This window comes from Podarcis muralis, chromosome 5, assembly GCF_964188315.1.
Source record: "Podarcis muralis chromosome 5, rPodMur119.hap1.1, whole genome shotgun sequence".
In the NCBI taxonomy this organism is placed as follows: Eukaryota; Metazoa; Chordata; class Lepidosauria; order Squamata; family Lacertidae; genus Podarcis; species Podarcis muralis.
In genome coordinates, this window is record NC_135659.1 from 68,953,789 (window position 1) to 68,968,751 (window position 14,963).

The 14,963-nt window shown below is 44.2% G+C and overlaps 1 protein-coding gene across 3 annotated transcripts in view; it reads right to left on the minus strand.

The window, feature by feature from the left end:
* The window catches only part of SYT2 (synaptotagmin 2), a 148,655-nt gene that overhangs the window by 74,192 nt on the left and 59,500 nt on the right, over positions 1–14,963 (minus strand). For 2 of the 3 annotated variants that reach the window (XM_028734646.2, XM_028734643.2), the window contains exon 2: positions 13,698–13,738. The exons of the other annotated variant lie outside the window; for it this stretch is intronic. The gene's annotated coding sequence lies outside the window, so the exon portion shown is untranslated. The remainder of the gene's footprint in view (positions 1–13,697; positions 13,739–14,963) is intronic. 3 annotated transcript variants of the gene reach the window in all.

A 14,963-nucleotide genomic window follows, 5' to 3' on the forward strand; every position in this document is an offset into this window, starting at 1 on the left:
GCAGGAGAAGCCATTCCAAACTGCCATTGATTTGATCATAACTAGCTAATTGATTCTAGCCAAGGTCTTTCTCATCTCAGAGACACAAGATTCCCTTATTAAGCCTGGCATTAGTTTTTGCCTCAGCCTACACCACAAATTTAACAAGAAACAAATTACAGGAGTGGAGTCCTGTAGTTCATAAGTCTTCTGAGGTTAATTTCTTTGTACTTCTTGCAAAATGGGGGAAAGTTCTCACTTGCCTTAGTGCACAGCCAAAAACGCCAAAGAAAAGAATGGTATTTCAGTTGCAAAGCATGAAAACCAAATATGAGATTACATGTGCAGTTGTGTGCGGGGAAGGCAAATATATGAATCCCAGTGGGCTGCGTGTATGGGATGGATAACAAAGAATCAGCTGGCTGTCTGGATTCAAAACATGAACAGACTTTCCAACAGGAGTAGAGTTTAAACTCACAAAAGTTAAGCAGCAGCATAGTGTTAGGAATATATGTTACTAGACTTATCTTATCCCATTTACAAGGATCCCCCTCTTTCTACTCCTTTTGCAAGGAACAGACCACACACTTCTAAGTTTAAAATGCTTTACTTGCAGATTCAAAAGTCTGATACATGTGTTGTTCCATGCATCTGCAAGGAGAACACAGTCAAACAGAAGAAAATACAGAATATAGTTCCAAACATGTGTTCTAAGTTTGAGAGCAAACTTAAGCAGAGATAAAGTGGTGCAGAGAGAAAGGAAAAGAAAGACGTTCATGGAGGAAAGGGAGTGTGACCTAGTTAAGTCTAGGAACAGAACTCTGTGGTCCCAACCCCTCCATACACTAACTAGCTCTCAGGCATAGTTATGTATGACTGCAATTTCCCACAGTGTGTATAACTTTAATTCTATGCCTACCTTTAGTAACCCTGTGCACTAAAAGAGACATAGAAAAATATAGACCTCCAATACCACATCATAATGTACATACAAAAGGAATTTTCAGATCTGTATTTTTCCACATACTACATCAAGTTGATTGAGTTATACACATGGATGGCAATGTGCAATTCCATCATTCTTTTAAAAAAAATTAATCTCCATTTATTTCTAGAATAAATAACCATTTTTGCATGCAGAAATGTGCAAAGATTTGTACTAGGATGGAGTGTTGGCAAAGATAAAAAGTGATAACAACATGGTCTAAAGACAAGTGAAGGGTTTTCCATACAGAAGCATACTGGATTGCTAGCAGACACCAATGCAAATATAATTTGCTTCAGCTGTTTCACTGCAATTGCAGAGATCTGGGTTAATGTGGGAGATTTTCAGTGCCTAGAATTCTTAGCTGCAGTCTTTCTGCAACTTCCAAACATGGTGTATTTTGCTCAGCCTGTGCCATTGTGCAGATGTTAGGACCTATAGGCTAAGCAAGATTAATGTCTTCCTGGGGAGGGGCGATAAATTGCTCAGGAAAATATGGTTTGCATACAGAATATCATAAATGCAGTTTCAGGCATCTCCAGATCTGAGAAAAACCTCTGCCTAAGGTCCTGGAGAGCAAATGCATTTTGAGTAAACAACACTTTCCTAGATGGACCAATGCCCTGACTCAGACAGCTTCATACGTTCATTGAGTCTGATAGAGGTCTATACTGATCACAAGTAAGAAGCCCATGCGCTGCCAAAAAGGAGGATTTGCATCACCAGAAAAAGAGGACAAAAGAGAGCATGCAATTTGCATGTGCTGATTTATATGTATATATGCAGATATATACATAATTACTAGAATTTAAATAGAAATGAAATACAACTCACCATATTTGCTTTCCCAGCACACTAGGAATAACTGCTACAAAGTTTTAAATTAGGCAGTACAGTATTGCAGGTACAAACACAGCAGCAACTTTGTATCCCATTCTTTGAGCACTTACAATTGGCTCTGTCCTTTGGGATTGTCTGTCTAAGATGCACCCCACTGTATTGAACATTGACGGGGGGTGGTCTACATCTGGGCTGCACCAAGAGTGGCTAAGACATAAAACAAAGGTATCCCATGGCACCTTTAAAAACATACAGATTTATTGCACACATGGCATGACATTTCTCCTTTCCTTTTTATATTCCCATACTTTCTTGGTGCTGTGGGAGACATAAACTCTCACTGATTCAAACATGGGGGCTTACCTGTAGAATAAGAGAATAGGAAGGGAGCTTGGAGATCAATAATTCCAAACGCCTGCACTGTGCAGAATCTACAGTGCAGGATGCAATTACAGGATCCCTGATACGTGATGGTGGTTTAGCATCCTTTACACTACAGTATTTCAATATCCCTTACAACAGTCCTATAAGGTAGGCTAACATTATCCCCATATTTCATGAGCAAGTTGCTGAAAACGGGTTGAATGGCCAAGATGCAATTTGGACCAAGGTCTTCCTAGAGTACAGATCACACCCTCGGCCACAACAGCACACTAACTCCCAACTCCTAACCCCATCTGAGCTCTGCTATGTGATACACATCACAGCACACATTGGAAGCCACCTGCTCCTGCATGGTAATTGATTTTTCCAAGGAAGGCGAATGATGAATGTCAACACAGTACAAAGAGGAAGGGTAGCGAAACATCAAGGGGAGTGCAAGGCATCCAGCAAGCTATGTGACAGGATTTTCCAGACTCATCACACAGCTGATTGCTTGCAGGATGAGGACCTGCAGGGTAGCGCCAGCCTGGGCCTATTCAGCTGTGGAGGTGGTTAACTTCTTAATTAGAAAACACTGGAACCGCCTTTTACTTTCCCCACTGAGCAGATGGATTAAATTGCTTGTGAAGACACTTCATTTCTTGCTCTGATTATGGAAGGGCTGCACTGATGCCCTAACAGCCTCTCAGGGACAGCACTTGAGAAGCAGCAGTTAGGGGTGGTACTTTTCCCCATTTTTAAGTCTCTTTCTGCTAAAGCAAAACAATTCCCATCCATTTCCCCCCCATCACTGATTGCTAAATGACTTTTGGGCTTTCTTTTAAAGCTTGTCTACAAGGCAATGTTGTGTTGTGTTAACTAGAAGGATGAATTTAAAGTGTTTTTGTTAAACCAGTGTCAACTCCTGTTTGAGCAGTCTGCAGGGCACTTTGAGGGCCTCCAGTGGGCTCACCTGCTACCAGAGGCAGGGATTTAGTAGGAAATTAAAATGGTGGCTAGCGCTGGCCTAGAGATATATTGGACAGAATTCATGGGTGGGGCCTGCTGGGGTGCTGGAACATCTGCAGGTGCCTAAGGATGCTATGTTCTGATGCTGGCCCTGGCATTCTAGAACAGACTCCCACGAGAAGTGGTGGACTCTCCTTCCTTGGAAGTTTTTAAGCAGAGGTTGGATGGCCATCTGTCATGGATACTTTAGCTGAGATTCCTGCATTGCAGAGGATTGGACTAGGTCCCTTCCAGCTCTAAGATTTTATGATTCTGCTCTAAGAATAAACTCATTGGGTGATACCCAGCTAAGTAATATTCAAAGCAGATCCATTGAAATACAATTGTTACTGAAGCCTGTTGATTTCAAAGGGTCTCCTCTGAGCATGACTGACATTGGCTTCAATTGTAAATGCATACTTTTCCAGTTCCTGTTTCAATTCATTTTCTTCCAGTGTAAAAGGACTTTGGTTTTGCAGTAAAATAAAGAGAGGAATGTTCATTAATTTAGCAGAGGCCTGTTGTATTATTAGCACAAGTGGACATCGGTCCCGTGCATTAAGATCAGCAGAGGAGGCCCTACTTGTGGTCCCTTCGCCAAATGGGATCCACAGGACATGAGTGTGTTGCAGGGCCTTCTCTGTGGTGGCTCCTTGTTTATGGCATTATTCATATTCCCAGACTTCCGGGAGGTGTGAAGTTTAATGCTGATTGACAGAATTTGCTTTATTCATTTCCTGATGCAGTGTAGTTTTTAAATACTGATGTTTTATGCATGACACAATGTTCTATGTAGTTTAGCCTTCAAAATATTCTTAAGTATGCTTTTCATGTTATATGCATTTGTGCCCTGGGACCATTTGCTGCTAAACATGCTAAATAAATACTGTAAATGTGGCCCAATATCCTGTTGTCAACCAAGAATCTCCACAAGAAGAAGAAGAGGAGTTTGGATCTGATATCCCACTTTATCACTACCCGAAGGAGTCTCAAAGCGCTAACAATCTCCTTTCCCTTCCTCCCCCACAACAAAGTCTCTGTGAGGTGAGTGGGGCTGAGAGACTTCAGAGAAGTGTGACTAGCCCAAGGTCACCCAGCAGCTGCATGTGGAGGAGCAGGGAATCGAACCCACTTCACCAGATTACGAGTCTACCGCTCTTAACCACTACACCACACAAGGCAATGACATCCCTCATACGGAACTCCTGGGCATGGTGAGCTAGGGTGGCTGGGTGGAGAAGAGGGCTGGCCCTCTGCACTTTTAAAAGCTGTGTAGAAGAGGAAATTTTGTAAGGTGTAGCTTAGGGATGAGGAGCCTGAGGTCCAGGAGGCAGGTCACATCCATCACCAAGCATGCTTTGCGCCCTCCTTGAGGTTTTTGCGTACCGTCCAATATTTCTCCGATGAAAATGGGATGTCCCGTTCCACAATAATTATACAGTGGTGCCTCGCAAGACGAAATTAATCCGTTCCGCAAGTCTCTTCGTCTTGCGGTCTTTTCGTCTTGCGAAGCACGGCTATTAGTGGCTTAGCGGCTATTAGCGGCTTAGCGGCTATTAACGGCTTAGCGGCTTTAAGAAAAAGGAAACAAATTCGCAAGAACTCGCAAGACATTTCGTCTTGCGAAGCAAGCCCATAGGGAAATTCGTCTTGCGGAACGACTCAAAAAACGGAAAACCCTTTCGTCTAGCGAGTTTTTCGTCTTGCGAGGCATTCGTCTTGCAGGGCACCACTGTACTATTTATACCCCACACATCTTACTGGGTTGCCCCAGCCACTCTGGGCAACCAACGTATATAAAAACATTTAAACATTTTAAAAAACAACCTTCCCTATACAGGATTGCCTTTAGACAGCTCAGGAGTCGATTAACTCCATACCCTCCAACATTTTTCCAATGAAAATGGGATGTCCTAAGGAAAAGCAGGACATTCAGGGATCAAATCAGAAATGGGGACGGCTTCCCCAAATCAGGGACGTCCCTGGAAAATAGGGACACTTGGAGGGTCTGAGAGAGGATGATAAAAGGGAGGGGTGAGTGTGTAGAAATCAGCCTACAGGTAAAATTCACATTTGTTGCTTTGCCCCTGGCCCCATCCACCAGTGGCAGGCGGCCCCCATAATGTTATCCAAAAGGGAATGTGGCCCCCTGGCTGAAAACAAGCACACAACCATGATTTAAAGGTACAGGAGCCCTGTTCTTTTTTTCACTTGGCCATGCTAGGGTGAGCCCTGAGACAAACTAAGCTGAGCCTAAGAAAGCCAAGATGATTCAAGGCTGCTCAGTGGCTGAAGGGGGACCTAAGTGGGAGGAGGATGGGTTGCATTATAAAGTGTATTTTGTTTTACTGTACTTTAGGTAGCCCTGAGATTGCATGTGGAAATACAAACCTTATAAATAAGTAACTTTAGGGCTTTGGAGCTCGGTACAATCCACTGGAATATAATGTAAAAGATAGTTTGTTGGTACTGCTTCAAGGCCAGCCATTTGAGATGAATTTATGACAAGATGTGCACCAGCATGAATAAGCATGTGCCCTTCCTGACATACTTTGTCCTCAAAGGTCATATTGCTTTGCAGACATTTGTGGGGAATGCTTTGCTTGCCCCCCCCCCATGAGATAGAGCAGTATTAATAGCCCTAATTATCGCCATTTATGAATCCTCGGAATTGCTGCCATCTGTCACAAGCACTGGGGTTTTCCGAGCTATGCTGCTCGTCGACTCAATTTTCATACAAGCCACGTTCATGAAAATCACAAGGCTACCCTGGGACGGCCCGCTGCTGCCTGGTTTTGTGTGATAAAAACCATTCTCACCCCCAAAGTTATCTGGGATTTATTGAAGGCATTTTATCTTGTGGAAAGAAAACAGTTCCCCGAGACTGTTTCCCCTCCTCCAATCCAAACACACACCCATCTAAGCACCCATTATCTGAGTTGAACATGATGGGAAATGAGATCAAATGCCACATTCTTTCCCCAGGCCACTGATTCTCAAGCGGGGACCACATAGTGTGCCCGATGGCCACAGATGCCTTTTGCCCACCTAACAGGTGCCTCTAGCCTGCCTTTCGTATACCAGAAATCTAGGCTGGTGCATTTAGAGCCGATTAAAGGTCTCTGTTGCTCTAGCACAACAAATCCACTTTAAAATCACAGAGAGACTTTTTGTGGTCTGAAAAGTGATGGAGAAATGAATGGAAAAGAACGACTAGCTGGAATACATGTAAAGGATGGGTGCAGGATGAATGCTCCTGCAACTGCCTCGTAAACAGATCAGAAGGAATGCTGAATGAAGACTGGAGGCAGTCGGACCACCACGTAAGCTTTGTACAAGCAAACCAGGAGGGATGCTAAATAAACAGGTGATCCATCTGCAGGGGCACAATGCCTCTCCTGAGTGATTGGAGTCTGTTCCTCTTCATCCATAATAAGTCCACGAATGAAGCAAGGCAATGTCTCTGCAATCGGATCAATGAAGGCAAAGAATCATTAAAGCCTCATCCCTGGTGGTGTTTAGGCAGGCAGTGCAAACATTCCTCCTCTGCGTGGCTTTAAAGGTTTCGACTCTGCTCCTTTTGTGTTCATGTTTACAGTTTTCATATCTGTGATTTGGTGGCGTTTTGTTCCGTTTGTGCAATCCGTTTTCGGTTATTTATATAAAGTGGTATATAAATATACTTTTATATAAATATAGAAGGAAAGAGACCATGCTTGCACCACCTAAACCTAGACTCTGTTGTACCCAGGATGCAAGAAGAGGTTGAGGGTAGCTTTCCCATCAATGGTGTTACTGCAGCCCTGATGATTGGCTCCTTTTCACTTCTTTTCTCTGATTCTTTTCTCCCCTTTGTTCCTATTTCTACCTTTTACATCTTAGGAACTACGTCCCCAGTACTATGCCCTCAGAGACTGCTATCTAGAGAAAGCCAATATCCCAGGAGCCTCGCCACATGGTCCCCATAGGTAGCTCATGCCGCCTGGCTGCAACAATGAATGTTATACACAAAGCATGGGAATCAAAGGTGAAAAGGGAAGACTCAGTCCTTTGTGTTGCATTCCGCATAACAAATCCTGTTAGTCCTTATGTATAATGCTGGAGGCATGAATCCATTTAAAAATCTATTTCATACTTTCCTTTATATGATCAAAAGAGCCAAAGGATAGACTTGATCCTATTTTTCAAGCAGCTTTCCCCACCAGCCCACAGGGGTCTCAATATTTTAGTTGAGGAATTACAAATATACAGAGGAACCATGCTCATCCTGTGCTGAAATGCAATGGGTCCTAGATGGGGACAGCACTCAGGAGCAGGTACACAGTCTAAGGGTGCTTCTAGATCCACCTTTGGTACTAGAAGACCAGGTGGCCTCACTGACTAGGAGCTGTGCCTATTACAACAGCTTTGAATGTTCCTGGAATAAGGGAGCTTGGTAGTTCAGGCATTACTGACTTCAAAACTGGATAGTACAGAATTTTAATTTTATTAAAGAAATCAGCAAATGATCTCTGCCTCAGCTCAGGGTACAGGTTACAAGGTTCATTGGACACATCAATGGGATCTAGAATACCGGTCTTGAAAGACCTACATTGGCTCCCAGTATGTTTCCGGGCACAATTCAAAGTGTTAGTGCTGACCTTTAAAGCCCTAAACAGCCTCAGTCCAGTATACCTGAAGGAGTGTCTCCACCCCCATTGTTCAGCCCGGACACTGAGGTCCAGCGCCAAGGCACTTCTGGCGGTTCCCTCAATGTGAGAAGCCAAGTTACAGGGAACCAGGCAGAGGGCCTTCTTGCTAGTGGCACCCGCCCTGTGGAACGCCCTCAGACCAGGTGTCAAAGAGAAAAACAACTACCAGACTTTTAGAAGACATCTGAAGGCAGCCCTGTTTAGGGAAGCTTTTAATGTTTGACAGACTATTGTGTTTTAATATTTTGTTGGAAGCCACCCAGAGTGGCTGGGGAAACCCAGCCAAATGGGTGGGGTATAAATTGTTGTTGTTGTTGTTGTTGTTGTTGTTGTTATGGCAAAAATGTCCTAACACTTCACACACACACACACACACACTGCACTACTTTTAAAGAAGCAAGGTGGGGCCTATCATTTACAAGCGAGCAAGACTGAACCTACGATCATGCGCTCCTAGGGGGGAGGGGTGCTGAGTCTGCTCACACCTGCACTGATCGTGGTGCATCCTTAGGGCGTCCAACTCTCCCTCTGACCTGTTTGGCTCCTCCAATTGACCAACCAGTTCCTTGGCTACCAGGGGAACTTCACTCTCAGGAGGTGAGGTGGGGACCGACTCAATTAGCTCCCCCTCCATTTCTGAGACATCTGATATCTATGGGTAGGGTCCACATCCATATCCCTGACTGAGCTAACTCCACCCCTTACCTCGGGCTCCTCCTCTGACAGATCCTGCCATTCCTGCTTGGCACCATGGATCCCATGCCAGGATCAAGTTCAAGGTGTTACTATTGGTGTATGAAGCCCTTAACGGTTTGGGACCAGTTTATTGGCCCACCTGACCATTTCAACCAGCAAAACTAGCACCATTACAGCTGCCACACAATACTCACCCCACACTTATGAATATTCTCTTTGGTAAGAGAGCTGCATTGCAAAATTTTGGAGTAGCATGAATTCTGATTGATGGCTGCATTTCATTTTGCGAAAATTCTCAGTAGTGTGACTTTTGATTGATGGCTGCATTTCATTTTGTTTTGGGAAGTGCAAATGTGGTAGGTGAACTGAATTGAAATTTGTTCCCCATAACCCTATCCAGAACTATTGGTTTTGCCCACATGCAAACTGAAGCAGTAGTTGAATTGTATGATCACCAGCTCCCAGTGGCAGCACCTCCTTCCCCTAACCGCCACCCAAGGGGCTTCTGAGGAACCATCTTGCCCTGAGGGAAGTGAAAAGAATCAGATTAAACTTGAACTTGTGAAAACAAAGCAACAGGAGGAGAGGCACAGCAAAATGGAAGAAAGAAAAGAAGAGCAAGCCAGCAAATAAGGAGAACAGGTGCAGTACATAGTATGTATAATTCTAGCCATCTGGGTAACAAAGCCAACCATTATAATACTGTTAGGGGTCACCCCAATTTCCAGGATTGGTGCGAGATTCCAGGGGTCTTGGCACTTAACTGGGGTTTCCTTTGGAAATTAGGCACAACGGAGACTGTAGTGTCTTTATGCTACGTGGTTTATTTACACATACAGTGGTGCCTCGCAAGACGAAAATAATCCATTCCACGAGTCTCTTCGTCTAGCGGTTTTTTCATCTTGCGAAGCAACCCTATTAGTGGCTTAGCGGATTAGCGCTATTAGCGGCTTAGCGGCTAAAAGGCTATTAGCGGCTTAACGGCTTAGAAAAAGGGGGGGGGAGCGAACCCTTTCGTCTAGCGGGTTTTTCATCTTGCGAGGCATTTGTCTTGCGGGGCACCACTGTATTGACAACCTGTGTCTATATGGTGAGAGAGAGAGTTCAGAGCATTCACAACTCATTATTATCTTTGCTCCTTTCTTACGAGCCAGCAGGCTTAGGTCTACAAACAGAGGAACCAGTCATGCTGCCTGTCCCTTTGTTATACCCTGCTCTAGCCAGGCGGCCAAGAGTTCTGTTGCCCCCAATTCTCCCCCACTTTTCAAACCTTTCGCAAAATGCCACAATTTCCCTTCAGTCTACATCATCCAAGCTGAAACCCTCAACCTTTTCTTTCCCTGCCCACTAACACACACAGCAGGAGGAGGAGCCCCACCCTTCCATGTCTCACACAGGCTTAGGCCTGTCATCGGCATGACTTCCCCAATGAGTTGATGACTGGCCATCATCAGCCTTTGTTCCCCTTGATGGCATATTTCCTGGTGATACCCTGATGCAGAAAAGGGTTGGCAGGCATTTTTACAATATTGAATCAAACGTCTGTCAGCTCATCTACATTCTCAAAGCACTGATCAAACGCTAGCACCCAGGAATCTAGAGGGGGACAGGGCAGACACAACATGGGGGAGTCAGGGTACCCACAAAATCCATAGCAATATTTTTCCTCCTCTCTCCCAGTCCCCTTTCCTTGAGTGTTGTGTTTCTTTAGATTAGATTTTTGTTAGCTGCTCCAATAGCCTTTTTTTATGTGAAGAGCAGGGTAAAAAAATAAAAATGCTTTAAATAAATAATAATATTTATAAATAAAATGTCTTTTATTGGGTTTTTCAATCTTGGTGTTTGGGAGCCTGTTAATATGGAAGACCTTAATTCAGAGCTTTGTTTTCTCATGTTCAGTATTGCCTTGACTCTTCAAGCAAGAGAGTTTCTGAAATTAATGATGCCTTGCCCTGCTCCGTGTGCTACTGTGATGGCATTTACATGGGAAATTAGAGTAAGACTGTTGCAGATGACTGAGTGCCTTTTTCTGAGACAGAATTCAAGCCTCCCTGCTTTTGCTTGGCCTTAAATGGATGAGCCAATAAATATAACTAAATGCTCACTCTGGGAATGTGTTCTGTCTTCTTTGTCATCATTTATGGTTCGTCTCTGTAGGAAAAGATCATCTGCCTACCATGTTTTATCACATCACTGCCTACCCAAAAGCTGGGATTTTCAGGAAGCCAAATGGCACACCCGACTGTGTGATGGTAAGATGCAGAGGAAAACAAAGAGAAAACAAACAAAGCTGCTTATTGGGCGGGTGGGTGGGGAGGTTAATGGTGGTGATTGTTTTAGTATGGCAAGATCTAGCACCAACTAGTATAGTCAGCTCTACAAACCCTAGAGGCTGCTTTGCATGTCTGACAGAGTATGCTGCTATTAGCATATGGGAGTTAGATCCTGAGATGCTGGTGATGTGGAAGTCTTTGGAGCTAAAAGCAGAGAGTTTGCTAACTCTAGGTGGAATCATATTCCACTCCATCAACCTGCATAGTGGCACCAGATTCCAGGCTTCCCACAGTCATCTGGTTAGTCACTGTGAGAACAGGATTCTGGACCAGATAGACCACTGGTCTGATCCAGTAGGATCATCTTATATTCCTATGTAATTCTTAGTACTTCCACCAGTTGTCTTGCCTGTGGCTCTGCAGGGTGGTGTATGATAACCACATCCCCTCCCCCACTTTACTCCTTGGGGTGATTATGACCTCTAGCCCAACCCTAGCTCCTGGATCCCAATCTGGTGATTTGAAGTTATATGGGTTGTTGCAGAAAGAGTCTCTGTTGTACATAGAGGGCCTCAAGATCAAAGGAAAGGGGACAGGCAATCAGGAAATGGAGGGACTCAGCTTCCCTTTCTGTGACTGAGCAGCTGTGTCAATTGCAACCCTAACCCTATCACATCCCTAACCATATGTGTTCCTTTTGATTCCAACCACAGCTTCAGCTTCTAAATCACATGCTACCCTGATTCAGATATTCCCACTGACATGTAACTTTAATCTGACATTTGAATTAGTATATGTACCCCCGGGACAATCTTGGAAGCTACAGCTGATGCATAGGATCTCCCCAGCCCACCTAAACAGAATACTTGGGAATACTGCCTTGGCTTCTTATTTGCCTCTGAACCTTGTTCAAGGAAGTACTTGGGATCACCTTTAAAGCCTAAACAAAACTGGCTAAAGCCTAAACAAAACAAGCCCTCTTTAGGGAAGTTTTTTATGACTGATGTTTTAATGTATTTTTGATCTTCTGTTGGAAGCCGCCCAGATGGGCGGGGTAGAAATAAATTATTATTATTATTATTATTATTATTATTATTATTATTATTATTATTAGTCCCCCATCTGCAGCCACATATGGCATAAAAATATTTTCCAACCCCACTCAGAAAGTGTTTGCTTTCCTTTCTTCTTCATGTCTATAAATCAGTAGGTTTCACAGCTATTGCCTCTTTTATAGAATCCAGCAGCCGCTCCTCCCAGCAAAAAAAGCTTTCATGTGCTGTTGGAGCCCATAAATCATTACACAGAAGCAAACCCCACTGCATTCAAATGGGCTTGCTCCCATATAAGTGTGATTGGAGCTTGAGCCTCCCTCTTTTCTCCAAAAGCATTGGCCGAGGCTGCTCTTCCTGCTCCAACAATGATAGGCAGCCTGGCTTCATATCCCAGTTTTGCGACATTACCATAACAAAGCAAGAGTTAAAGAGCTGAGCTGAGCTGTTGTCTAGGATGAAGGAAACGCTTCAGAGAGGAGTTTTGGGGTCTGGATCTACCTTTGCTTCAGATAATTAAGTTACAAGGAAAGCCGTGATATGTTATCCGGTACAATGTTAGTAAATGGTACCTATTTATCTACTTGCACTTGACATGCTTTCGAACTGCTAGGTGGGCAGGAGCTGGGACTGAACAATGGGAGCTCACCCCATCACGGGGATTCGAACTGCCGACGTTCCGATCAGCAAGCCCTAGGCTCTGTGGTTTAGACCACAGCACCACCCGCGTCCCTTTGGGAAAAAACAGCTGTCTGCAAATACTCAGCAGGATGACAATACAAATGAAGAGGAAAGGCAGATGACTAGATTTGTGTGTGTGTGTGTGTGTAATAAAAAAAGCATTGTTTAGGGCAGAAATGGTGAACCTGTGGCCCTCCCGATATGGTTGGGCAATGAACAGGGTGTTGGGATTTGCAGCCCAACAACATCTGGAGGGTCACAGTTTCCCTATTCTTGATCCAGTGTAATTGCCTGCATAGGGAAATGGTGGAAGCTAAATCACATATTATACCAATCTACGTAACAACCTGGTGAAGAAATATATTAATATAATCTGTTCATGCCTGGGCATTTGTAAGCTACAGTGTTGGTGGTCTCTCAGAACAAGCTAGTGGGGTTTGTAGCTCTGTGATCATGAATTACAATTCCCATGATTCTTTGGGGGAAGCCGAGTGCGCTGAATTGTGTCTTAAATGTGCTTTAACCATCCTTGCCTCCTTTTAGGGGTCTTCCGAAAACTGTATTGTTTAAATAGGCCTTCAAAATACAAACATCACTTTTTCACCAAGTGGGATATACTGATGTTCTTCTACACTTTACCTCATTCTTCCCCACTCCTAGTCCCGAGGTCCACTCATTTCCTGCTGCTCTCCAACAAACTCTCCTGAAGAGCCAGCCTGATAAAACTTCTATGTATGGTACCTAAAAACTCCATGAGAAACTGATGAGATGAGAAACTGATCTCAACATAACCTAGCTCAAACAAGTTTTAAAGGAGGTAAGATTTCTTTTTAATTAAATCCAAGAAGTTTGGGAATATGGTAAGGGTGCTGCCTGGAGGTTTAAGGAAAAATATGCTTTCAATTATGGATGATATTTTAATGAGTATGCACTTTCATAATGAGATACTTATGCTGGGGGCAGAGGAAAATGCCTCTTTTATATGGTTCCTCCACAGGTTCAGTAAAACAGCACAGACATGTCAGTGTGCCTTCCTCACAGACACATCCTCCTATTTATTGTGATAGTGCAGCCATGGAACCACGAATACTCAGAATGAGATTCTAGCGTAAGAAGAGTGGGTACTCACCAGCAGGCTGGTCTCAGTGCCTGGATCACAATTTGAATGGCCTGTAAGTAAGCATACTTTTATAAATAAAAATAAAGTCAGCTTCAGCTCCCAAGCAAGCAGACAAAAGCAGATACGTGCAATTAAAAAAAATTATTTGTGGAAACAAAACCAACCTAATCACTCCATTGAAGGCATGCTTTCCATAGAAGTAATAACCTTGGTTTTACAGTGTCGTGTATGTTCTAAAATGGTGTCGCTGCTGCATTCAGGAAAGGTCTTAGTTGGGGGGGGGGGGGGATGCCTTTTTCTATGATTCTGGTTAGGTGAAGGAATGCGAGAGGCGTAAGCCAGATGTGGGGGACTCTACTGTGCACTGTATTGGCCCTTCCCCAAAACAAGGAAGTTCCTCTGCCTGTCAGCCCTCAGCTGCTGCATGCCAGGGCAGTTTCTTAGTGTTTGGTTGGATGAGGAGGCTGACCTGGCTTGCCTAATTAATATGTGGGTCGGGGAGCAGGGCGGTGCTGGCTTGTTCCAGTTATGCCCACTGCAGCAGAGAAGACTTGCAGTTTGAGGAAGGGGAGTTGCTATAATCTACAGAAATGCTTTTGAACTTTGGTGCTGGAGGATACTCTTGAGAATCCCATGGACTGCAAGAAGATCAAACGCATCCATTCTTAAGGAAATTAGCCCTGAGTGCTCACTGGAAGGACAGATCCTGAAGCTGAGACTCCAATACTTTGGCCACCTCATGAGAAGAGAGGACTCCCTGTAAAAGACCCTGATGTTGGGAAAGATGGAGGGCACAAGGAGAAGGGGATGACAGAGGACGAGATGGTTGGACAGTGTTCTCGAAGCTAGCAGCATGAGTTTGACCAAACTGTGGGAGGCAGTGGAAGACAGGAGTGCCTGGCGTGCTCTGGTCCATGGGGTCACGAAGAGTCGGACACGACTAAACGACTAAACAACAACAACAACAGAAATCCATTCTTTCTCTGCAGGCTTCCTGTAGAGCGATGATGAAGAATGTGCCTGGTGTTGGGCCAGTGGAGCAGAGCAAATGGGGGGGGGGCAGGCCCCTTGTGTGTGTGTGTGTGCACATACACATATACACACCATATGAGGGTTGAGGTGATCACCTGTTGCACCAAGATACTCTTTCTTAATTCAACCTCTCTCCCCTACCCCCCTCAAGAATAATCCTTGCATTCTTCCCCTTTAACTTCATGCCCACACCCATCAGTGGCTGATTTGTACTTGGTTGTTCAGAGCTTTTCTGATTGCTGC